Source organism: Nannospalax galili, unplaced genomic scaffold (genome assembly GCF_000622305.1).
Source record: "Nannospalax galili isolate Female #2095 unplaced genomic scaffold, S.galili_v1.0 scaffold1433, whole genome shotgun sequence".
Classification (NCBI taxonomy): Eukaryota; Metazoa; Chordata; class Mammalia; order Rodentia; family Spalacidae; genus Nannospalax; species Nannospalax galili.
The window spans coordinates 176,499-188,235 of NW_008331895.1; the positions used below are offsets into that span (position 1 = coordinate 176,499).

The window sequence follows — 11,737 nt, forward strand, 5'->3', positions numbered from 1 at the left end:
ACAATTTGAACAACTAAAACAGGTCTACAAGGAACAATCGAATTAAAGCAGTTATAGGAATTTTTTACAAATAAAAAAAATCCCAGTACAAGATAAATTTGCTGCCAAATGCAACCAAACCTTATAAGAACTAATGGAAATGTTATCCAAATATTTAAGTAAATAGACAGACAGACAGACAGACACACACACACACACACACACACACACACACACACACGAAGCCTGTGGACCAATTAACCTTATGCACATAGATACAAATGTCTTCAATTTAACATATCCAAATTGAATTAACAACACATTAATAGGAGCCTTAAGTAAGCTTAAGTATGGTTTCATTCCACGGATGTAAAAAGAATTCAACACAAACAAAAATTAAATAAATAAGGAAAACATAAATATACTCAAGGACAAAATAGTTTTGTATGGATAGAGGCGTATAATGAGTCATTGGGAAAATACTCCATTTTTTCAGAATGCAATCTTTGAAGAAACTTTAAAGCCAAGGAACATGCCCCCACAAAATAAGGGCTACGTACAACAAATATTGACATAACACTAAGTGGAGAACACAGACACCATTTTCTCTAAAATCAGATATGAGAAAAATGTGCCCATTTCCCCCTTATTATTTAATTTAGAGCTTGAAGGTTTTGATAGAGAAAGGCAAAAGAATGAGGTAAAAAGAAAAAAAAAGCAAGAAGTCAAGTTATCCTTAATTGTAAGTGACATGACACTATGCTTAAAACACCCTAAATACTATATCAACCCGTAGATTTGACAAACAACTTCAGCAAACTAGTAGGGTATAAAACCAATATATAAAAATCAGTAACTTCTCTATGTGATAATAATTAACATGCTAAAAAATTTAGGAAAGCACTGTCATTCACAGTAGTCTCAAAAATACCTAGGAATTCAACATAGAAGAAGACTATTGTATTAGATTTGTTATTTAGAATCCAGAGTGCTGGATACATAGCCTGGTGGACCAACACTCACTGCCCACTTGTGAATAAAGCAGGTAACTACTTTCACAACATTCTAGGAAGAAATCACCTTTTGTGATGTTTTACCTCCAAGTGGAAAATGTCTATCGGGACAGTGAATGTTTAACCTCATGGAAACCCAAATGCCTCAAAAGCCTCAATGCTACAAATAAGTGAGCAGTGTTTAATTGCAGTACCTTGAAAACTGTTTGCATTAGTACATCACCAAGCTATGTTAAACAGATCTGAAAGCAGCTTCTATTTTAAATACAAAAATTATTCCAGAAAGGTCACAGATCAAAGCATTCAAGGGAAAATTTTGGCTTTTAATAAATGAATCATTGTCCCTGTGTTAATGTGGCTTTTAAAACTGTGCTTACTGAATTTATTTTTGACTTTATTTTAACTGAATTTTTGTGATTGCTGTACAGTACAGTTTGGTGGAATTTAGACCCCCCTCCCCTATCTGCACCTCATCCCACTGCACCTCACCCAATTTGCTGTACTCTCATATATACCATATGGCCTATAGGGTTTGATTTGTTTCCCCAAATGTCCTTCTGTTTGGGTCCAGCCACTGGGCCCACCAAGAGTTCCATCCTTGTATGAAACTGTCTTTCCTCCTCCCATTAACCATCCCTGTGTAAATGTGGATTTTGATGATGAAACACAGAGTCTTAGGGATTATGGATTTGACTGTATGGATAACCTGGGTTTTTTTTTCCAATGTGCATTGTTTTTGAATTTTTGTGAATAACCTGGGATTTAAAAATTAGATTATCCTTCCTATGACAAACATAGGCAAAATCATCTTATCGAACTCCTGGACAATTCATAGAGACTGCTGTGTCTTGATTCTTATAACAGAGCTGATGGGAAGGAAATATTGGCATGGAGAGGGTCTTGTCACTATAGTCAAAAAGGAATGTCATTTCCAGAAGTCAATTTACTCTTCTCTTAGTGAAAATATTGGTAATTTAACTACACAGTTTGACGTATACTCTATGAACATGCCGTCATAATAACAGAAAGGACTGTAAAGCAGAAAACATGTGAATGTGTCTCCTTTTCTGCCAGGTGCTGAAGCGAGACAGAAACACTACTTTAGAGTTCTTTCCTAATCATTCGTGTATTATCATTTATGTCTTGGGTATTAAGAGAAAGCAATGTGCAGAGCACAGCAGCACTACTCATGTTGTCAAGCTCACCAAATGCCACAAATGAAAACAAGCAGGATAAAGGAGAAGCGAAGAGCAGCATGATGATGAAGGAGGAGGTGGGATTTGTGCAGTGTGATTAAGGAAGGCATCTACAAAGATATGTCCTTTTCATAGAGACTGGGTGGGGCTGAGCCTGTCTTAGGTTCAAACAGTGGAGTTGCTCATTACTCATTCTTGAGCCTCCCAATCTTTCCCTGAATCTGCAGAAATGTGGTCAAGAAGCTTTCTTACAGGGCTGGTTTGGTATTTGGTGAGGGTGCCCCTCCTCCTTCTCATCCTTTTTTTCTTCTTTTGCATTTGAACATTAAAAGCAGCTTTAGGTTCTTGAATCATGTTGACTAAGAGTTTAAAATGTTTATCACAGCCATATTTTTTCAAGAATATTTTTTAAAATATATTTTTTATTTTTTTATTGTATGTGTATGCATGTATTGCCTGCATGAACTGACCTGGAAGCCTTCTACTGAAGTTTAACTCCCATAGTTCTAGAAAATACTAGGCAATCTGCTAGGGGAGAAAATCCATCAATGGTACAACTCAGTCCTAAAGCCTAATAGACATAATGACCAGCAGGGAAAAGAACTTCTACTGACAAGTATACTACACCCCACTCATCAAAAAAGCGTCTTTTTGCAACAGATGGAGGTTACTATAGAATCCCACAACTGGTTAGACACAGAGATTATAGATGTTAGTGATGCCCAGTCCTTGGTGAAATATCTACAGTGGAACCTCTACATACTAAGAATATAGCAGAACGGGGCAGGGGGGCATGTTGAGAGAAAACTAGTGCTCCCTCAATTCTCACCAGCGAAGCCTCCTTATGCAATAGAGTGTGATGCACAGAAAAGGCCACAACTGGTCAATTTTTAAAGAATAAGAGACTGCAGAGTGTGTGTCCCTCAATAGGACTCCTAATCAAACTTCTCCCACACACAGCTCAGGCACCATTGTGGAAGAGGGATCAGCCCTAGTCTAGGAACTATTAGAGACTGATCACTACTGGATGAGGGAGAGTAAGCCTTACCAATGATCTCTAGATAGACTGACTAGACTCTAGTGGATGAATTTTCACCAAAGGACATCTGGGTTCAAATGCTTGACTGGATAGAACTTAACATATATAGAGGAATATATGAGGTCTGATGAGGGGTGGGGGTAGGGGAATGGGGGCACCAATTGTGGGGGGGATCTAAATTTGGTTGAGAGCTGTTAAATGAAATGTACAAGAGCTCAATAAAAATATTTTATTTATTATTTTTATTGTATGTGTATGAGTGTATTGCCTGTGGGTAAGGGCACCCATGTCTTGCAATATCTACGGAGTACAGATAAGGGTGTCAGATCCCCTGGAACTGGATTTATGGACAGCTGTTAGCTGCCATGTGGGTGTTGGGAACTGAACCCAGATCCTCTGCAAGAGCAGCCAGTGCTCTTAACTGCTGGGCTATCACTCCAGCCCAGCATAACCATATTTTATAACTTAAAAAGTCAAGTCTTAAGAATTTTATCTGGAAAAATACTTCTAATTATCAAAATCTTTAATAAATATTCAAGAAATTTGTAAAATTAGGGGCCAGACAGATGGCTCAGGCAGTTAAGAACATGGCAGCTCTTGCAGAGGACCCAGTTCCCAACATCCATACGGCACTAACCAACCATCTGAAACTCTGGTTCCAGGTAATCTGATGTTCTCTCCTGACCCCCACAGAAATTTTACATCATGGGAGGCAATACACACACACACACACACACACACACACACACACACACACATAAAATAACATAATAAATAGATTTTTTTTAAAGAAAAATAAAAAAGGTGAAAGATCTACATATTTAAAGATTTCAAACACTAAAGAATGATGCCAAAGACACTAGGAGAAAAAAAGGCCTCTAATACTCATGGATAAATGGAATAAATATTACAGAAGTGGCTATATTACTAAACGATATCTACAGATTCAATGCAGTCCCCATCAAAATTCCAATGACATCTATCACAGAATGAGAAAGAAATCCCAACAGTGGTATAGAAGCACAGATGACTGCGAATACAAAAGTAATACTAGGAGAAAGAAGGGTGTAGGGATCACAGTACCTGATTCCTAAGTAGACCGAGGAGCCATACAGATCCTATCACAGCACTGGAAGAAAACAGATAAGTAGAACAATACAGTAGAATAGAGGACACAGAAATAAAGACACATGATTTTCTAAGAAGGTGCTGAAAAACATACACTGACAAAAGACTCCTTTTCCATGAATAGTGCTGGGGAAACTGTTTCTACATGTAGGAGAATTAGATTAGATCCCTATCTCTTACGATGTATGAAAACTAATTCAAAATGCATCAAAGAGCTTAACATGAGACCTGAAAGTGTGAAATTATTAGAAGAATTTCAAAATACAGACATAGGGTATTAACTCTCTGAATATATCTCCAAAGGTTGAAGAAACAATAGATATCATCATGAAATCATTAGGCATTAAATCTAGACCCTAAATCTAGACCCTAATTAAAGTCTAGACCCTTCAAACAATTCAAAAATAAGCACAATAAAGCAAATAATCCAATCATGAGGACAAGTAAAATAAGACATCTCTCAAAAGATGAAGTTTAAATGGCCATGAATACATGACAAAAATTCATCATCTTTATTCTTTAGAGAAACACAAATCTAAGTTACATTAGACTCTGTCTCACTCCAGTCAGATAGATTTTCATTTACAAAACAACAAGAAATGATGGTGACATTCTTGGAGAAAAGAAATACTTATACCATACTTGATGGAGTGGAAAACAGTGTTCTCACTACAGAAATCAACTTACATATCTATAAATAAAACTACCACATGATCCAATTATAGAACCTTGAGGAATATACCCAAAAGAATCTGAATGAGTATGACTAGTAGAAATGGCTTAGGCACATCTATTGAAACAATTGGGAAAAATATAGAATCAGCTTAGGTGTTCATTATATATGCAACAGAGATTTATGGTACCATAAAGATCAAAATCATTCCATTTGCAAGACAACGGATGGAACTGAAGATCATCATATTAAATGAAATATGATAAAAAGAATTATAGTGTTTCCTCTCATATTCTAAACCTAAACATGATATTATGATATATTTATGACATATATAAACATACAAATACATATGACATAGATGGGGGACTCTTTGTGAAGGGGAAGGTGACTAGTGGTAAAGTCCAGGATGAATCCAACAGAGTAAATGAGGGGAATGGATATTTGTCAATGAACTTGATGTATTTAAATGAGAATATTATTATGAAAACCTTTCTGTGCTAAATATTTTCCACAAAAGTTAAAAAGATTAAAAACAAACATACAGTAATAAAGTCTCTGTGATGCTGGTGAAAGAACAGATAAGTCAATGAATGAAATAGAAGAGGTTTGCACTGGAACCAGCTCATGTTTGGTAAATTCACGGATTGGTTGCAATCTGAGGGCTTTGCTGATAACCTAGTCCTTAAAAGGCTAGGCAAAATGTAGACCAGTGAACTTTAAATTCCATCATCTCTTTAAGTGATCTTTGATTTTTCTTTTCTATAAAGTTAAACATCTTTTTAAAAGCCTTACTTCAGCACAAAAGAGAAATTAAATAGGGCCATTTATTTTCCTAAGCATAAAGAGTAGTTATTCTTTTCTATACTAGTAAGTAATCATTCTTTTTTCTTTTTTATTAATTCTTTGAGAGTGTAATACATTATATTATGATCATGCTTCCCCTCTCTCAACTCCACCAGACACATCCCCACGTCTCTACGCATCTACCTCATGGTCATTTTTTTCAGTTTTCCAGACAGCAGAGAGTGTTATACATGAGTTCACAATCCTGACAGCATGCTAAAGACCTGCTCAAGTTCCACCCAGAAAAATTCCTAGCATGGAAGGGAGAGGTGGAAATAAAGACCTCTGATCACTAAGGAACTGATGTCATACGATAGCTGCTGAATGAGAGTCAGTTTTCTTTAAAGAGGTGTCCCCTGGTAGGTTCAACAAGCTGCAGGGCAGGTTCCACCTTTAAGAGTATTTGGGGAGCCGAAATTGCACTCAATGAGGGGCAAAAACCCACGTTATTCTTTAAAGAAAGCTACTGAGTTTGTTTTATTCAAAATAAAATGTCATGGTGGTTTGAGATTTTGGAGCAATGGGTCAGACAGAAAATTACTGCATACTTGGTTGTAGATAATGGGAATACTCAAGACTTGGGGGTCATGAAAGTTCTAAAGATTATAAAATCAATCTTTTCTGACCTCCACGTTATGAAAATAGTAGTATGATTATGCTTGTTTTGAATGTCCCTGATTAATGTGGACATTGAACTATAGCACACAATCAGCAAATACTGATAGATTCAAGTGAACTAAACACCTTTGTGGAGGGAAAGGAAGAAGACATAATGAATATGAGCTCAAGCCTATTTCCATACTCTGCAGTCTGTCTTTGGTGGAGTAATGAATCTCCAGTGCATAGCTTCTCATCTCCAAAATGGGAATAAATTTTCTTAGACAAAGAAAGCAGAGAGAATCAGAAGAGATGTGGCTATGAAAATTGTATGAAAATCCACAGAATCCCTGAATGGTATGTAACGAGAGTCCCGAAACAACAAATGTCTATACTAAGAAAGTGTTGGAAGTTCTGCTTATTCAAATTGGAACATAATCCCTTAGTGCTTTCTACTCAATTTTCTGATAGTGTCTCTAGTCTCAGTTACTGAGCTAGTTTCGCCTCTGAAGTGAAGGGAGGAGAATCCTAACGCTTTCCTTTAAGAAGCTGTGGTAAAGCCACAGTGAAGAACCGCAGCCATGAGAAAATCTCATTAAATCCTTAATTTTCATCTATGATCTGTGTGACACTGATAGGTCTCCTGTTTGTGCTTTCACCATTAGAAAAAAAAATCTCAGTTTTCTATCATTGTGTTATGCATTGGGGAAATATATAATACTTTATTAAGCTAAGAATTTAGGTTTTCTATTTCAAGGCATATGAGTGATATTGGTTCATTTTTGTTGTCAGTTATATCATTCAGGGATATATTAAGGAGTTGGAAGGATTCCATTATTGATCATATTTGTCCTGAAGTTTAATATACTGAAGAATTAAACCTGGGCATGGTGGGTGATGCATTCCTGTAATTCTAGGCCTTGGTAGGATTTTTCAGCAAAAGAATTCTGAATCTGAGGACAACTGGATCAATATAGTAAGTCTTTGTTTCAAAAAGAAACAAAATTCTTAGAACAACATCATATCCATCAATTGACACCTGGTCATTAATTTGAGATGGAGAATTTTGTAGAATTGTCTTGAATCTAATATTTATTTTAGAATTTCTCAAGACAGCTGCCCATTGTAACCATCTATGTATATTTGTTTAATTAGCAATATTTGGTCTGTAATAAATACAATTAAGCCAGAAACCCTAATATACAACCTGAGAAGGAAAGGGTAAAGAATATATTATTTTTATCTCCATCATTGGGCAAAGTCCATTTAGAAGACAGATTAAAGAGTGTCTAGGTGATTACTCAATGTTACCTTAAAGAGACACATGATGACTCAGCAGATACCATTAATAAAAGCTTTGGACTGTACAATCACAGTCGTGTCAGTAAGAATAGAAGGCTCTGGTAGATCTAATCGTGATCCTGGTGCTCTGTCTCTCCTGCCTGCTTCTCTTCTTCCTCTGGAGACAGCTCTGGGAGAGGCAAACTCCCTCTTGGCCCTACTCCTCTCCCAATTATTGGCAATTTCTTCCAAGTAGATGTGAAGAACATCTGCCAATCCTTATTCAAGGTACGTATGCTTTATGCTCTTCCAATGCTTTGCTAAGGGAGGTAAAGAGCCCTCCTTTTAATTGCAAATGTAGTACCTGAAACAGCATGATGATAAATGGTCATAAAGTCAAAAATTCCTATGAAGCTTTAGACATCTTCTGCATTTTCCAGTTTGTCCCCCTTTTTTTTTTTAATTGAGGGATGAACAATGCATTTTATGAGTGGATGAACTTTCAGGTCATTGTATGTTAGAATAAAATAGTAAAATAGCAAAAATGTTTTGTGTGCTTCTTGCCATCATTATTATAGCCATTTTCCATAATTTCTGGATGAAGGTCAGGCAGTGTTTTAGACATTTTATTTACATTAGTTATTGATGATGGACTTCTCTGAAGAAATAATTGATGTATAGCTTCAAGTAAATACCTATGAATATGGAATAACACAAGAAAAAGAGAAGGAAGCAGTGAGTCAGGGTGTATTTTGTGATAATTCAAATCCATTTTTAATTTGAGCACAATCTTTATGCTCCAGGGTGAGAGGCTGTTCTTTTGGGATGTGTTCCATGCTATGGGGCAGCTTCTTTGGTGTCCATTCTTCCTGTTTATAGTAGCAACAGATAGCAAACTAGACTGCTCCATAGAATCATTTGTGGTGACTTAGTATTTTCTTGGGCTGAGTATGGTGGTCCATGCTTTTAATCTCATCACTTGGGAAGCAGAGGTAAGTGGATTTCTCTGAGTAATTCTCCACAGGAGATGCTTTACAGAGGATCTTGAAGAAGTAATCTGGGCTTTGATTTCTATTTCATATTAAGTGTATGTACAAAGTGATGATAACCTGCTTAAGTGTCAGATAATGAATAAGCAGAGTACCAATTTGAATCTTCTATAATTAGCCATAATGGCCTGGGAAGGAATTGATGATTCTCTGATCTCAGTTCCTCACTTTGTGAAACATGGTAAACAAAGGTACTGAAAGATTTCATGTGATGATTCATAGTAATGCCTATACACTACCTGGGTCATTGCATGGTATGTTTCAGGCCATCAATAACTGACAATAATCATTAATTGATGCATAAACATCAGAAATATTTAAAGCTGGACAAATAACTGAATAAAAGCATTGAATTACAATGACAATATCAATCTGAATGAGGCTCACTTCATGGGGGATACAGTAGTATTTTTCTTATACTTGCATTTCATTTTCTATTTTCAGCTCTCAAAAATCTATGGCCCTGTGTTCACTTTGCATTTGGGCATGCAGCCCACTGTGGTGATTCATGGTTATGAAGCAACAAGAGAAGCTCTGATTGATCATGGGGAGGAGTTCTTTGGAAGAGGAAGGCTCCCAGTGTTTGACAAAATTAATAAGGGCCTTGGTAAGTGCACATGTTCGTGTGTGTGTGTGTGTGTGTGTGTATGTGTGTGTGTGTGTGTGTCTATTTGGTATTGCTCAGTTAGCATGATGGAAAAGAGAGGCCAGACTCATGGCTTGGGCACAGGCTTGCTATCTGTATGGTTTCTACTATTCCACTTCCTCTTCTTTCTATGGGAACTATTCTCTAGTTTCTGTTCTTATTTGTTCAGGAGTTTTTTTTAGCAATGGAAAGAGATGGAAAGATGCAAGGCGCTTTACGTTGATGACGCTGCAGAACTTGGGAATGGGGAAAAGGAGCACTGAGAACTGTGTTCAAGAGGAAGCCCAGTGCCTCGTGGAGGAACTGAGAAAAACTAATGCTGAGTACAGCTTTAAGTTCTGAGTTGTACATCCTGCTCTATATGTGGATATGTAAGTTCTATCCATCCTATTTTATCAAACATTTTTCTTTTGTTTTGAAAACAATAATCATGAATGTAGGCTTCATGTCAATTTTCTGATGAGTTAACTGGCTATGGATTCCTCTGAGAGGAATGTAGTTTACCTATTTTTATAATTTCACCAGGGAATAATTGCTGTCAGATGGGGGCATGACACCACACAGAGCCCAAACCAGATCGTATTTGTTTCTATTTTGTTGAATGGCATTGCTCTGCTGCCCACACTTGTGACACGTCCAAAGTCATTCCAGACCCATATTTATAGTTCTGGCTATTAGTGGTGAAATGTATTGGTTTTACTACTTTGTTGAGGGTAATAAAAGTTTCATCAATTTTATCTCCATAAACCACATGATTTCAAAATTTTATCATTATTTCTTGTTACACAACAGGTAGTGTTTTGATTTATGTGTTTTAAGAAATGATGTGATAGCATCAATCTGCAAACACAGAAAGAGAAAGTAATGAAATGGCTCATTTAACTAAACTTGCAATACTTTCATTAACTGTTAATCTAGTATTTCCCTAAGTGTATTGTGACTCTGTCTTAAGTTTTGTAAATCCTTTCTCTCCATGCATACTGACTTTTGTGTTAGAAAATTATTGGCTTATATTTTGCTGCAGCTTCTCACCTATGAAGTACTTCTCATGAAAAAACTATGATTGATTGTTAGAATTCTAAATGACTTTCTTTTTAATTTATTCCTTATAAATAAAGTGAGAGAAAAGACAGTGAATGTCATGCCTACAAAAAAGAAATTCCCCAAGGCTGACCCCTCCCTAATTTTTTGGAAAAATAAAACATCATCTGCTAGCTTATAGTACTGCAATGTTTAAAAATCCTAATATAGCAGCAAAAAAACTCAAGGAGTTTTTTTCCAAATGTTCAGCATCTTATTAAGAACATTTTAACTTATAATGACCTTTTTTTTCCTGGGTCTACAGTTTTAAAATTTGAAGCGCCTTGCATATTAAATACTGATTATATTATGGTAAACATTTCACTATAGAAAGGGCATCACAATAGAAACTTTACTTGATTTATTTTCTTTAGCTATAAAAATCATAGGCATTCTCCTATCCTCAGGCCTCTTGGGGTAAGTCTATAGCGCAGCCCTCCTTGCCTTGACTCCCCAAGCCACATTCACCCTTCCATCTCCCCCGCTGTTCACTACTCCTAGTTTGGGACCTGTGCCATTCCTAGTCTTGGGGCCCCAGAAACCTGGGGCACAAATACTGCTTCCTGATCCTTCTCACCCAGACCAACTTGGTGCCTTTCTTGGGCCCCAGGCGCACTGCTTCTGGTCCTGGCCCCGCCCTCACCTCTCTCTGCTTCCCTGGACCTGCACCACCGGCTAACTCTCCTAGCCTGCACTCCTATCCTCAGGCCTCTTGGGGTAAGTCTATGGTGCAGCCCTCCGTGCCTTGACTTCCCAAGCCACATTCACCCTTCCATTTCCCCCGCTGTTCGCTACTCCTAGTTTGGGACCTGTGCCATTCCTAGTCTTGGGGCCCCAGACACCTGGGGAACCAATACTGCTTCCTGATCTTTCTCACCCAGACCAACTTAGTGCCTTTCTTGGGCCCCAGGAGCACCGCTTCTGAACCTGGACCCACCCTCACCTCCCTCTACTTCCCTGGTCCTGTGACACCCACCAGCCTCCTTCTGGGGCTGACAGTCTCTTTCTGGGGCTCCGAGGCTTACCTTTCCTCTCCCTGATCCTTTGCATCCAGTACAACCCAGCTACTCAATCCACTCCCTGGGAAATCTTGGGGCTTCATCCCACCCCATCTGCCTTTGCATCCCTGCTGGGGCGGCCACAACCAGGGTCTCAGGTTGGTCCAACACCCAAGTTCCTGAGGCCAAAATCATTCTTAGAAGATTCCAGA

General features: G+C 37.7%; 1 pseudogene; it reads left to right on the forward strand.

The window, feature by feature from the left end:
* Window positions 1-7,922: 7,922 nt before the first annotated feature.
* Window positions 7,923-11,737, forward strand: part of LOC103729082 — a 30,194-nt pseudogene continuing 26,379 nt past the window's right edge.